Source organism: Lupinus angustifolius, chromosome LG02, assembly GCF_001865875.1.
Source record: "Lupinus angustifolius cultivar Tanjil chromosome LG02, LupAngTanjil_v1.0, whole genome shotgun sequence".
NCBI classification, from domain to species: Eukaryota; Viridiplantae; Streptophyta; class Magnoliopsida; order Fabales; family Fabaceae; genus Lupinus; species Lupinus angustifolius.
Genome location: NC_032010.1, coordinates 12,453,888 through 12,464,562, shown reverse-complemented (window position 1 = coordinate 12,464,562; position 10,675 = coordinate 12,453,888). Strand labels below are relative to the sequence as shown.

The 10,675-nt window shown below is 33.1% G+C and overlaps 1 long non-coding RNA gene across 1 annotated transcript in view; it reads right to left on the bottom strand.

Moving 5' to 3' along the window:
- The window catches only part of LOC109328999, a 20,713-nt gene continuing 16,532 nt past the window's right edge, over window positions 6,495-10,675 (bottom strand). The window contains exon 3 of the long non-coding RNA XR_002105503.1: window positions 6,495-6,509. This is a non-coding gene — a long non-coding RNA (uncharacterized LOC109328999). The remainder of the gene's footprint in view (window positions 6,510-10,675) is intronic.

Below are 10,675 nucleotides of genomic sequence, written 5' to 3'. Positions count from 1 at the left end.
CACTGGTTAATCGATTACCTGAGTTGTTTTCCAGAATTGGGTTTTGGTGTGAGAAGCGGTATCCGATAATCACTATACATATTCAACCCCCCCTTCTAGGTGTGTCTAGACCACTGATACCTAACAACATGGACATTATTTCTATCGTGCAAGAGCGATGCATTCAAGTCTTTTAAAAACCTTGCCAAATAAATCCAAAATTAGTTTAACCATAAGATAGTATATATTCGATCTGATCATGGTGGTGAATTTGAAAACCATCAATTTGATAAAGTTTGTGATAAATATAGTATTATGCATCAATTTTCGGCCCTTCATACCCCTCAATAAAATGGAGTTGTTGAGAGGAAGAATCGAGTCTTAGAAGAGCTTGCTAGAACCATGCTGAACGAAAGCAAGGTTCCTAAGTATTTTTGGGCTGATGCAGTGCATACAGCTTGCTATGTGATAAATTGTATACTCTTGAGGCCTGCTTTTTCAAAAACTCCTTATGAACTTTTAAAAGGCCGAAAACCTAATATTGCTCATTTTCATGCTTTTGGTTCTAAATGCTTTATCTTAAATAATGGAAAGATAGCGCTATGCAAATTTGACTCAAAACCTAATGAATGTATATTTTTAGGGTATTCATTGCATAGTAAAGCATATCGAGTCTTTAATAAATATTCAATGCAAGTAGAAGAGTATGTGCATGTCCATTTTGACGAATCTTTTCCAAAAGAGAAGAGAAAGGTATTTTCCGATGATGTTGCAGGTGCTTTAGAAGAAGTATAATCTAACGACATGGACCAGGGCAAAGAAGAAGAAGCAGAGCAAATTGTCCAAGATGAGCATCAGGACCTGCCGATCGCGTGGAAAACCAAGAAGGATCATCCACTCGACAAAGTTATAGGTGATATAACTACGGGGGGTGGTAACCCGTATCTCTTTACATAATTTTTGTAACTTTGTTACTTTTGTATCTCAAATCAAGCCAAAGACTATCGATGAGGCCATTGAGGATGTGCACTAGGGTATAGCTATACAAGAAGAGCTAACCAGTTCGAGCATAATAATGTATGGGATTTGGTCCCTAAACCTAAAGAACATCTAGTGATTGGTACTAGATGGGTCTTTCGTAATAAATTAGATGAATCTGGCTTGATTACAAGAAATAAAGCACGCTTAGTGGCCAAAGGCTACAACTAGGAGGAAGGCATCACTTATGATGAGACCTACACTCCTGTAGCCAGATTAGAGCCCATTAGGATGATTTTATCCTTTGCATCGATTATGAATTTTAAGCTCTTTCAAATGGATATCATGAGCGCCTTTCTAAATGGCTACATTCAAGAGGAGGTATATGTTGATCAACATCTCAGTTTTGAAAATTTTAAATATCCGAACCATGTATACAATCTCAAAAAGACCCTTTATGGCCTGAAACAAGGTCCTAGAGCTTGGTACAATAGATTGAGCTCTTTCCTTTTGGAAAAAGGGTTCGTGAGGGGTATGGTTGATACTATTCTCTTTATCTGTAGATTAAATTATCATGTATTATTAGTTCAAATATATGTTGATGATATAATTTTCGGATCTACTAATGACATTCTTTGTAAAGAATTTTCTGAGATGATGCAGGGAGAATTTGAGATGTCGATGATGGGTGAGATGACCTTCTTCCTTGGGCTACAAATTAAACAAATGGAAAGTTGCATCTTCATTCATCAATCGAAATAGTGCAAGGAGTTACTGAGAAAGTTCGACATGGAAAAATGTAAAGAAGCTTCAACACCTATGGCGTCCGCTTGCTATCTAGACAAAGATGAAAAGGGAAAAGCTATCAAGGTAACCAAGTATCGAGGGATTATCGGCTCATTATTATATTTAATTGTGAGTCACCCCGATATTATTTTTAGTGTTTTATGTGTGCTAGATTTCAAGCATTACCTAAAGATTCACATTATACGGGTGTTAAACGCATCATGAGATATTTAAAAGGAACAACTAATATGAGATAATGGTATCCTAGGGGGACTAGTGGGACTTGTCACTTACTACGCAGTTCCTTAGTTGCATGGCACAGTAAAAAGCAAGTGCATGTTGCTTTGTCCACCGCCGAAGCGGAATACATTACCGCCGATGTGTGTTGCGCTCAAATCCTATGGATGAAGCAGCAACTTAAGGACTTTGGACTTAATCTAGAAAAGATCCCTATAAAATGTGATAATACAAGTGCCATAAACCTATCCAAGAATCTCGTTTTGCATTCGAGAACCAAACATATAGAAATTAGACATCATTTCTTGCGTGACCATGTACAAAAAGGTGATTGTGTGCTTGAATTTGTTGAAACTACTAAGCAATTGGCTGATATTTTCACCAAGCTCCTCTCACGAGATACTTTCTATGTTCTTCGAAGAGAACTTGGAATCCTTGATGAAAACTATCTTGATTAAAATCGTCTACAAATTTATGATGTGCTTCGCATTTTAAATGTCTTATATGCTTCAAAATGTGTATTTGTTGAATGCATTATGCTCCTAATATAAGTCATGATCTAGCATGATAAAATTCTATATGTATATGTGTATGATTAAAAATTGCTTGATATATGTTAGAAATATTTGCATGCTTTTAAAACCCAAAAACCTCTTGTTTCTACAAATCTGATGCCAGTTAATCGATTAACTACAATTCTTAATCGATTAAAATGAGTTACAGTAGCCAACATTTTATTTTTCATGAAAGTTAATCGATTAACGTCCTACTTTAATCGATTAACTGGGCTCATTTTTCTGAAAATATAGAATTTTAATTATGATTAATCGATTAAATGCAGCTTTTAATCGATTAATGGCAGTAGATAAATTAGAAACAGTAGCGTTTTTGTCATTTTTTCAAACCCTCTCTTCCCCCTTTTCTCTCTAAATCTCAGAAGGAACAAAAAAATCCCAATTTTTGGCTTAAAAGGAGAATTAAACCTCACGTATATCCATATTGCACCTCAATTCATCCCATTTTTTTTAAATCTTCCAAGACACCTCATTCCCAATTCCAAACCCTAAGCTTAGGTTCCCTACCTAATCCTTCTTCTCCTCTAATACACTCACGAGTTTTCAACTCAAATGGAAAGACGACGTTCAAAGAGGTTCAAGACAACTGCTCCTCGCACTCGTAGGCCTCCTACTACTTCATCTTTGAATTCAATTGTGAGGCCATATCATGGAGATCCCTACAACTCTCTCATACTTTAGGAGACTCGGTTGTCAAAGTTTCAGGGCAGGAAACCAACCTACATAAAGTATGCTGATCTAACCTGGATGGCAGAACAAAATTTGAATTTCCTTAAGGTATGCAAGCTCAGGGAGGTGTCATGTTTCTGGAATTAAAGGGAAATTTGTACCCCGCTTTAATTAGAGAATTTGATACCAACTTTTGATATAAGGATGGCAAGTATTGGTCCATGGTTTCTGGAAATTCATTGGAGATGGATAGTGATATCTTTCTGAATGTGGGTGGTTTATCAACTAATAGAGCTAACCTAGGTGATTGGGAATGGCTTAAGGATTTTGATGTTGTAGAGGTTTACAAATCATGTTTGAGAGGTCCCCCATCTGCATATCCAAGGAGAACTAACAAAAGCTGATTCATTATCTGTAGAGAATAGATTGCTTCACTATCTGATAGCTTACATTTTAGTGCAGAGGAACACAAATAATGCACAACATATTGTGAATGATTTAAAATTCATGTATGTTGCTAAGGAAAATATTATGATTAATTGGCCTGAGGAGATCCTGAAGGTCATGTATAATGTCTCTACCTTGCAATCCAAGTTGCTGCCCTATAGTATATTCATTTCGAGGATCATTGATTATCTGCATATTGATGTGTCTGACACCATCATCACGGAGACTTCTGATAAAGATCACCTTGTTTGTGAAAGACTAATCCACAAGATGGGTATCTACAAGTATGGAAGTACTTGGAAAGACCAAGAGGATTACACTACCGTGGATTTGGATCTATCTGATGATGAGGATCAGGCTGGAACATATCAGCCTAATGCAAGAACTCAGGGGGAGCCGACTGGAAACGCACCACAGGAACCATCCTTTGGATTAGCTTAGTTGGATGGCATGAAGCAAAAGCTAAATAATAGAATGGATCCACATTTTTAAGTCTCTGAAGGACTCCTACCATACAGACGTGGATCAATCTGAGGAATGTCACGTCGCCTACATTGATAACCACTATGAGGCTTTGAGGAGCTTTGTTCAGAACACTGCTAAGGCACAGAATGAGAGGTTTTGTGCAGAATTTGAAAATCTGAGATTCCTCATCCAGGGTGATAGTAGTCCGATAGTTCCTGATGATAGATACCTTCCTCCGCAACCCTAGATTAGAAGACCTTAGACCCTAGGTTTCCTGAAGTTTAGTTCTATTATATGGCTAATTTTTAAGATTTTTGCTGCTTTGTACTTTTGAGACATATTTTCTCTTTGTTGTTTGGGTTGTAACTCTAATTATCTACTTTTACTAAACTCTTATGACTTGATATGCATGCCATTTGAACTGAAATCGTTACTATTTTGGTTTTAAAATTGCGTACATAACATGCTTATCTATGTCAAATATAGTATGAATATATGTTTAATGGTACTTGATCGTGAATGGTTATATGCATCTCTTATGTTTGATTGAGCTTGATGCTTGAATGCTATAATAAAAATGCTTGATTTTTCCATGCTTATTTAGTTATTGTATAACCTTCCATGCCATTAAATCTGTCCAATTACTATATTCTGTCTGTTTAATCGATTAACACATTCATTTAATCGATTAAATGCTAATCAACATGCGCACATGTTCAATTTTTCCTTCAATTGGTTGATTAATTACATTCCCAATATTAATTGATTAATTACAGTTTGATTGCATTTCATAACTCTTCTTACTTTTGACCAAAATTCATTAGTTTATCGTTTTGATAATGTCAAAAGGGGGAGAATGGTTGCTTTGTTGTTTGATGTGTGCAGGTTGTAAATAAAATTCAGCTTCCATTGTCTAGCTATGCGGTTTAACTTTGAAATAAAAAACCATGCATTCTATGAACATCTTCAAGCTATGCATCCCGATAATTTGCTTGAAGAGAGAAACTAAAAATTGAAAGTGCAAAGTATCAAGATAGCACTATTAGCTTGCCTATGTTTTGATGAAGACAAGGATTTAGTGAAAGCTTAAAGATAACTCAACAAATCAACATGCCAAGGACTCAAGAGCTTCATGTGTAGACTAGAGTCATAAGTAGAGTAATCATTAGTCTTAGATATGTGTCTTAGTTATTGAGTCTAGGTTAGGTAAACCTAGATGCAAATCTCACAAGTCCTAAAAACTATCATATCATTTACATGAGACATGTCATCTATATTATTATATGTTTATGCATTAATCATACATGTTATTTGTGCATCTTAGGCATAACATAATGGTAAAACATGTATAGTTGATAAGCATAACATATAGGTGATTTACCATTTAATCTCTTAGATGAAAATATGTCAGTTAATCGATTAAGCAATGCGTTAATCAATTAACGTGAAATCAATTTTAATCAGTTTTAACAGATAACTGAAAAACAGAATTAAGTTATTCTCAACATCCCGTTAATCGGTTAAAAGGGCACTTAATCGATTAACTGGGCGTTAAACAACTTTTCTGTATAAACTGTGTTTTTACACCATGCTTAATACATTCATTCATTCATTTTTAGAATTGCTAAGTTGCATATTTTTGTGCTCATTGTATATGATATAGGCAGAGAGAATTGCATGTGAGATAGTGAGAGATAGTATTATGCTTAAGGATTAAAATGTCATCCAATTGCATTTGATTAAATGTGTTCATCATTCTATCTTTTCTTGCATGATTCTTTCATTTCTTTTAGAGATTTCGTAGGGTAGAAATTATATGTTTCTGCATGATTCTAATCTTATACATATTCTTGATAATTTGTAAGATTTGTATAGGGTTTATAGTTGGTCTTTAATTGTAATAAGTGAGTCATTTTGTGCTTCATAATACTTTGATTTTGTGTAACTTTTAATTGCAACTGTTCCTTTGCCTTTTGTTGCAATATATGCCCCATTTTCAATTCTCGATCTTAAGTCATGTGGTTTGTACAACAACTATCAATGAGTCAACTTTCTGTAGAATTGTGGGTGTCAAAATATGATACTACTAACAGTTGCTCTTCTTATAGTTGATCATCAACAAAGTTAGCTTCTCCTTGTTGTTGTTGAGACTTGTATATCTTTTTCATGTGCCTTAACTGACCACAAATATAATGTCTTACACCTGGCATCCACCAACATCTATTTTGTGGATGATTAGTTTTTTGCAGTAGGAGCGAGATGTAATGACTTCATTATTTCTACTTTGGTTATTGTATTTGTTGTTTGTAGAACCTGGAGTTTTGTAGTTGTTATTTTGCCTCCTTTTTTTTGTCATTCCAACCATTTTTTCTTCTGTAATTTGGTTTGAAAAGTACTCTCCATAGATCATTCTTGTCTCATAAGTATCATTTGTTCTTGTGTCTGTAATGCATTCAACACTTATGTCAAGGTGATGCTTGATATATCCTTAGACATTTCTAGAGATGAAATTGCTACTTCATATTTTTCAGGAAGTGTAACTACAATCTTTTGAACTATTCTAGAATCATAAAATTCAGTACCAAGAAGTCTTACATTGTTGGCAATGACTAGAAGTTTATTAGAGTATTCCTTGATTGTTTCTGAATCTCTCATTCTTTGTATTTCAAATTCTCAGATCAAATTCATCATTTGCATCCCTTTGACCCTTTCATCTCTCTCATATTCTTGGTTCAAAAAATTCTAGATTGCACAGGTTTTTTCAGCATCATTATTCTATTAAAAATTGTGAGTGAAATAGTTGGATATAGACATGCTCTTGCTTTGGAATTTCTTTGTTTCATCTCCTTCTCATTTTTAATTTGTGCAATAGTTGAATTATGTGGAAGAGTTGGAATGCTATAATCTGGTTCAATGGCATCCCACAGATCATTAGCATCCCAGAAAGCTTTCATTCTAACAGCTCATAAATGATAATTTTTTCCATTAAACATGGGAGGTGCAAATGCAGACACCACTTCTCAATTCATTTTTACAATTTTAGGCAATAGAAGGTAATAGAGAAAGTGTTTTGGTTGTTCTTGGTTTTGGTTTGTGTTTGTGTTTGTTCTCACAAATCCCTCAAGATATAGCTATAGATACTAATTTGTTGGTTATGTAGCAATAAAAAATGCAGAGAGGAAATATGTGATGTAAAAGACTTGATATTATCATCAATATGACATATAATTTATACAACATGAAAAAGAAAACTGATGCAGAAAAAATAAATTCTTACATGAATAACATAATGAGTCACATAAGTGCTCTAACATAGTATGTGAAATATTCCTAACAGTTATATTGGCTCTTTATTGCCTAATGAATAAAAAAGTAATAGATTCTGAGTCACATTAATCAACTATTAAACTTGATAGTTTAGTATAAATAGAAAAAGATTCTCCCATTGTAAACCAAGAATTTTATTCATGCTTTATCAATAATAAAGAGATGTATTATTCAAAGAATGTTTTTATTCATCTTTTACATTGAGCTTATTAAAGCTCAATCCTCCTTTCATTCATTTTTCTGTTACTATTGTCTTAGAATATCGTAATGTAGAGTACGTGGAATCTAAATAACACCCAGATCTTACTAAGGCTTCATTTTAAAACACATGAAATAACCAAAAACGCATTTCTGTATTAAACAATGCATGTGATAAAATCTGTTTTCCTTCGAAGATATCTATTTATACATTGAAGTATTGCGTTGTTATACTTATGGGATCATGTGAACTTTGCTTAAATAATACTTAACATATGGCGAAAATTTTGGCATTTTGATGACAGTTTCAGAAGCCAACTATGATTTTAAGCAAAGTTTCTTGTCAGAAAATATGATTAAAAAATGGAGGAATCAGAAAAGATGGTTTAATGGCCACGTTCTTGGCGGTTCCTAATTGGAAGAGTTTCAGAATATGAGCATTCCCAGCATGTTTAGGATTATATGCCCATGAGGCCATGATAAGTGTGGACAATGTGGATTCTTTTTAAATGTTAATATGCATTAATTTTGGAGGGAATTATAATGTGATTTGATGGATAAGGTGAAAAAGTTTAAGGAATGAAATGAATGAAGTTATGAGTTCGAATCTTACTCATAACAAGTTTAAAAAAGTGAGTCATAAGATGGTCTGATGGTGAAGATGGTGGTCATAAGGAATGGAGTGCCGGAAGAGGTTGTGGGTTTGAGTCCCACCATCAACAAAAAATGAGAGTTATAAGGTGGTTTGATGGTAGAGTGTAGGAGCTTGAGGGTGGAGTCTCACCCACAACAAAATACTAACAACTAACATACTAACAATTGCCGATAAAAAAAACAAGTTTAAAAAATGAAAAAAAAAAAGAATTATAAAGTAGTTTAATGGTTACGGTTAAGTGAAGAAGGAAATTGAGGATTAGAGTCTCGCTCCACAATAAATATTAGAAAACTAATTATTCTCTATAAAAATATTCATTTATTTTGTAACTATTGATTTGTTCTTTAATATTTTAAGAAAATATTTATTATATTTTTTACTGACCAAGAGGTTCTTTGGCCTATGACTGAGAACTATTCCCGTTACTGATATAGAGATCACACAAATGAGTTTGTTTGTTTGTTACTTTGTTCATTATAACAGAAATAATATTTTCCATAATCAAATCTATAACATATTGATTAAAGATTTCAACGATCTACCAACTAGGTTCTTCTTTTTATTTACTATTTTAACCTAATATATATTCTTATTTATATCTATATATACCACTGCTATAATTTAGGGATTCTGTCTGCGGCTAAATCAACATAATCTAGTAGCCTTTTAGTTGGTTATGGCAGCCTATACTGAGTTTTGAAGAGAGTGTATATATGAGGATAAATTATCCACATTTATGACAAAATTAATTTCAAACTTCGAGGTTGATGCTGTGAGTTAGTTGGGCATACATGTGCTGCCACTGTACAGAAGATGTATGGTATCTTTCATATTATATACTATGTATTGACTATTATTGAATGTTTTTAAAAAGAAACCCTAATATTGTGTAATCAATAACTTTGTGTTTTGAGATGCAAAACAGTAGGAATTTCGAACAAAAATACATGTAAAATGACATGCATGTGTTTGGTAGCTACTAAAGGCATTGGATTCTTTTAGGTTCACTAAAGATGGTAGCAAGATTTCAAGCCACCAAGTGCTTAAAATGTGATTTATGTGGGATCTAGTCAGCTTTTCATTGATTTTATTAATTATTTTAAATCACATTTGGTAATTGTAACTGTGGTTCAAAATTGGAGTTTCAAGAGACTTTACAAATTGCTCTTCTTCTTTTTTTATGACAAAAGTGAAAAATATTATGAAAAATAAATAAATGTTACATTATATTCAAAACAAAAAAACAAAAGAAGAAGATCAGAAACAATTACAAGTTGATATTAAGACAAGATAATAGTTTAAAAACTCAATTTGAATAATTAAAAGATTCTTTGCTCATGTGAACGTTGATTTTATGCTAACATTGGTCATAGTTTCCCTCAATTTTTTACAATTGTGATAAACATAATGTAACCACTACAATTTAAAATATTGATACTTATCTATTCCCCTTCTAGTTATTATGGCTCTCAAAAAATTTGTCTTGTTTATATGGACAGTAAATTTGTTATCTTTATTTATATTTTAAGGTTGTTATCTTTATTATTTTTAACACTGTTTATATTTCAGTCAATATTTTAAAATTTTATTTGATAGACAACAGAGCTAAAGTTCAACCTCGGAAAAAGTTATGCAAGAATAATTCTAACTAGTTCTAATTGCATGACTAGCATCCACTAACTTGCAGAGTAAAAGAAAAGGTGGCATAGAAGTAAAATAGTGGATGACTAAGCGAACATGTTGACCTCGTTTACCAAGAAGATCAGCATTTGTAATTTTGTACCAATATTTTTAAATGGAGCTTCAAAGAGATATCAGAAAAAATGAAACAATCTTGGCAGAAACGACTCCACACCAACCACTTTATTTAATTGAAAAAAACGAGGAACAAGGTAAATTTCAAGAACCAATTCAAATTCACATAGCATTAACTCCATCGAGCCTGAAGTACAATTACATAGGAATATTATACAATACTATTTAAATTGTGGTTTTACTGTAATTGAAAAAAAATGTGGCCATAAAGGTTGCGGATTATAATTTAAAACTGTTAGAACAAAGAAAAGTAAATGAGAAAAGAGAGGAAGAGAGAAAATGCAATCTAGTTTGTTTGTATTGAATACGAATGTATGTTAGTTAACTTTTGTACAATGCAAGTCTATTTATAGTAACCCTTGTTAGGTATCAGTGGTTACAATACACCTAGAAGGGGGGTTGAATAGGTGTAGCGGTTAGAATAGCCGCTTTTCGAAACTCAACACTTAATGCTGAATCACCCCTAATTAATTGATTACAGGATGAAGATAATCGATTAACAGAACAAACTTAATCGATTAATAGAACAGGGATAATCGATTAA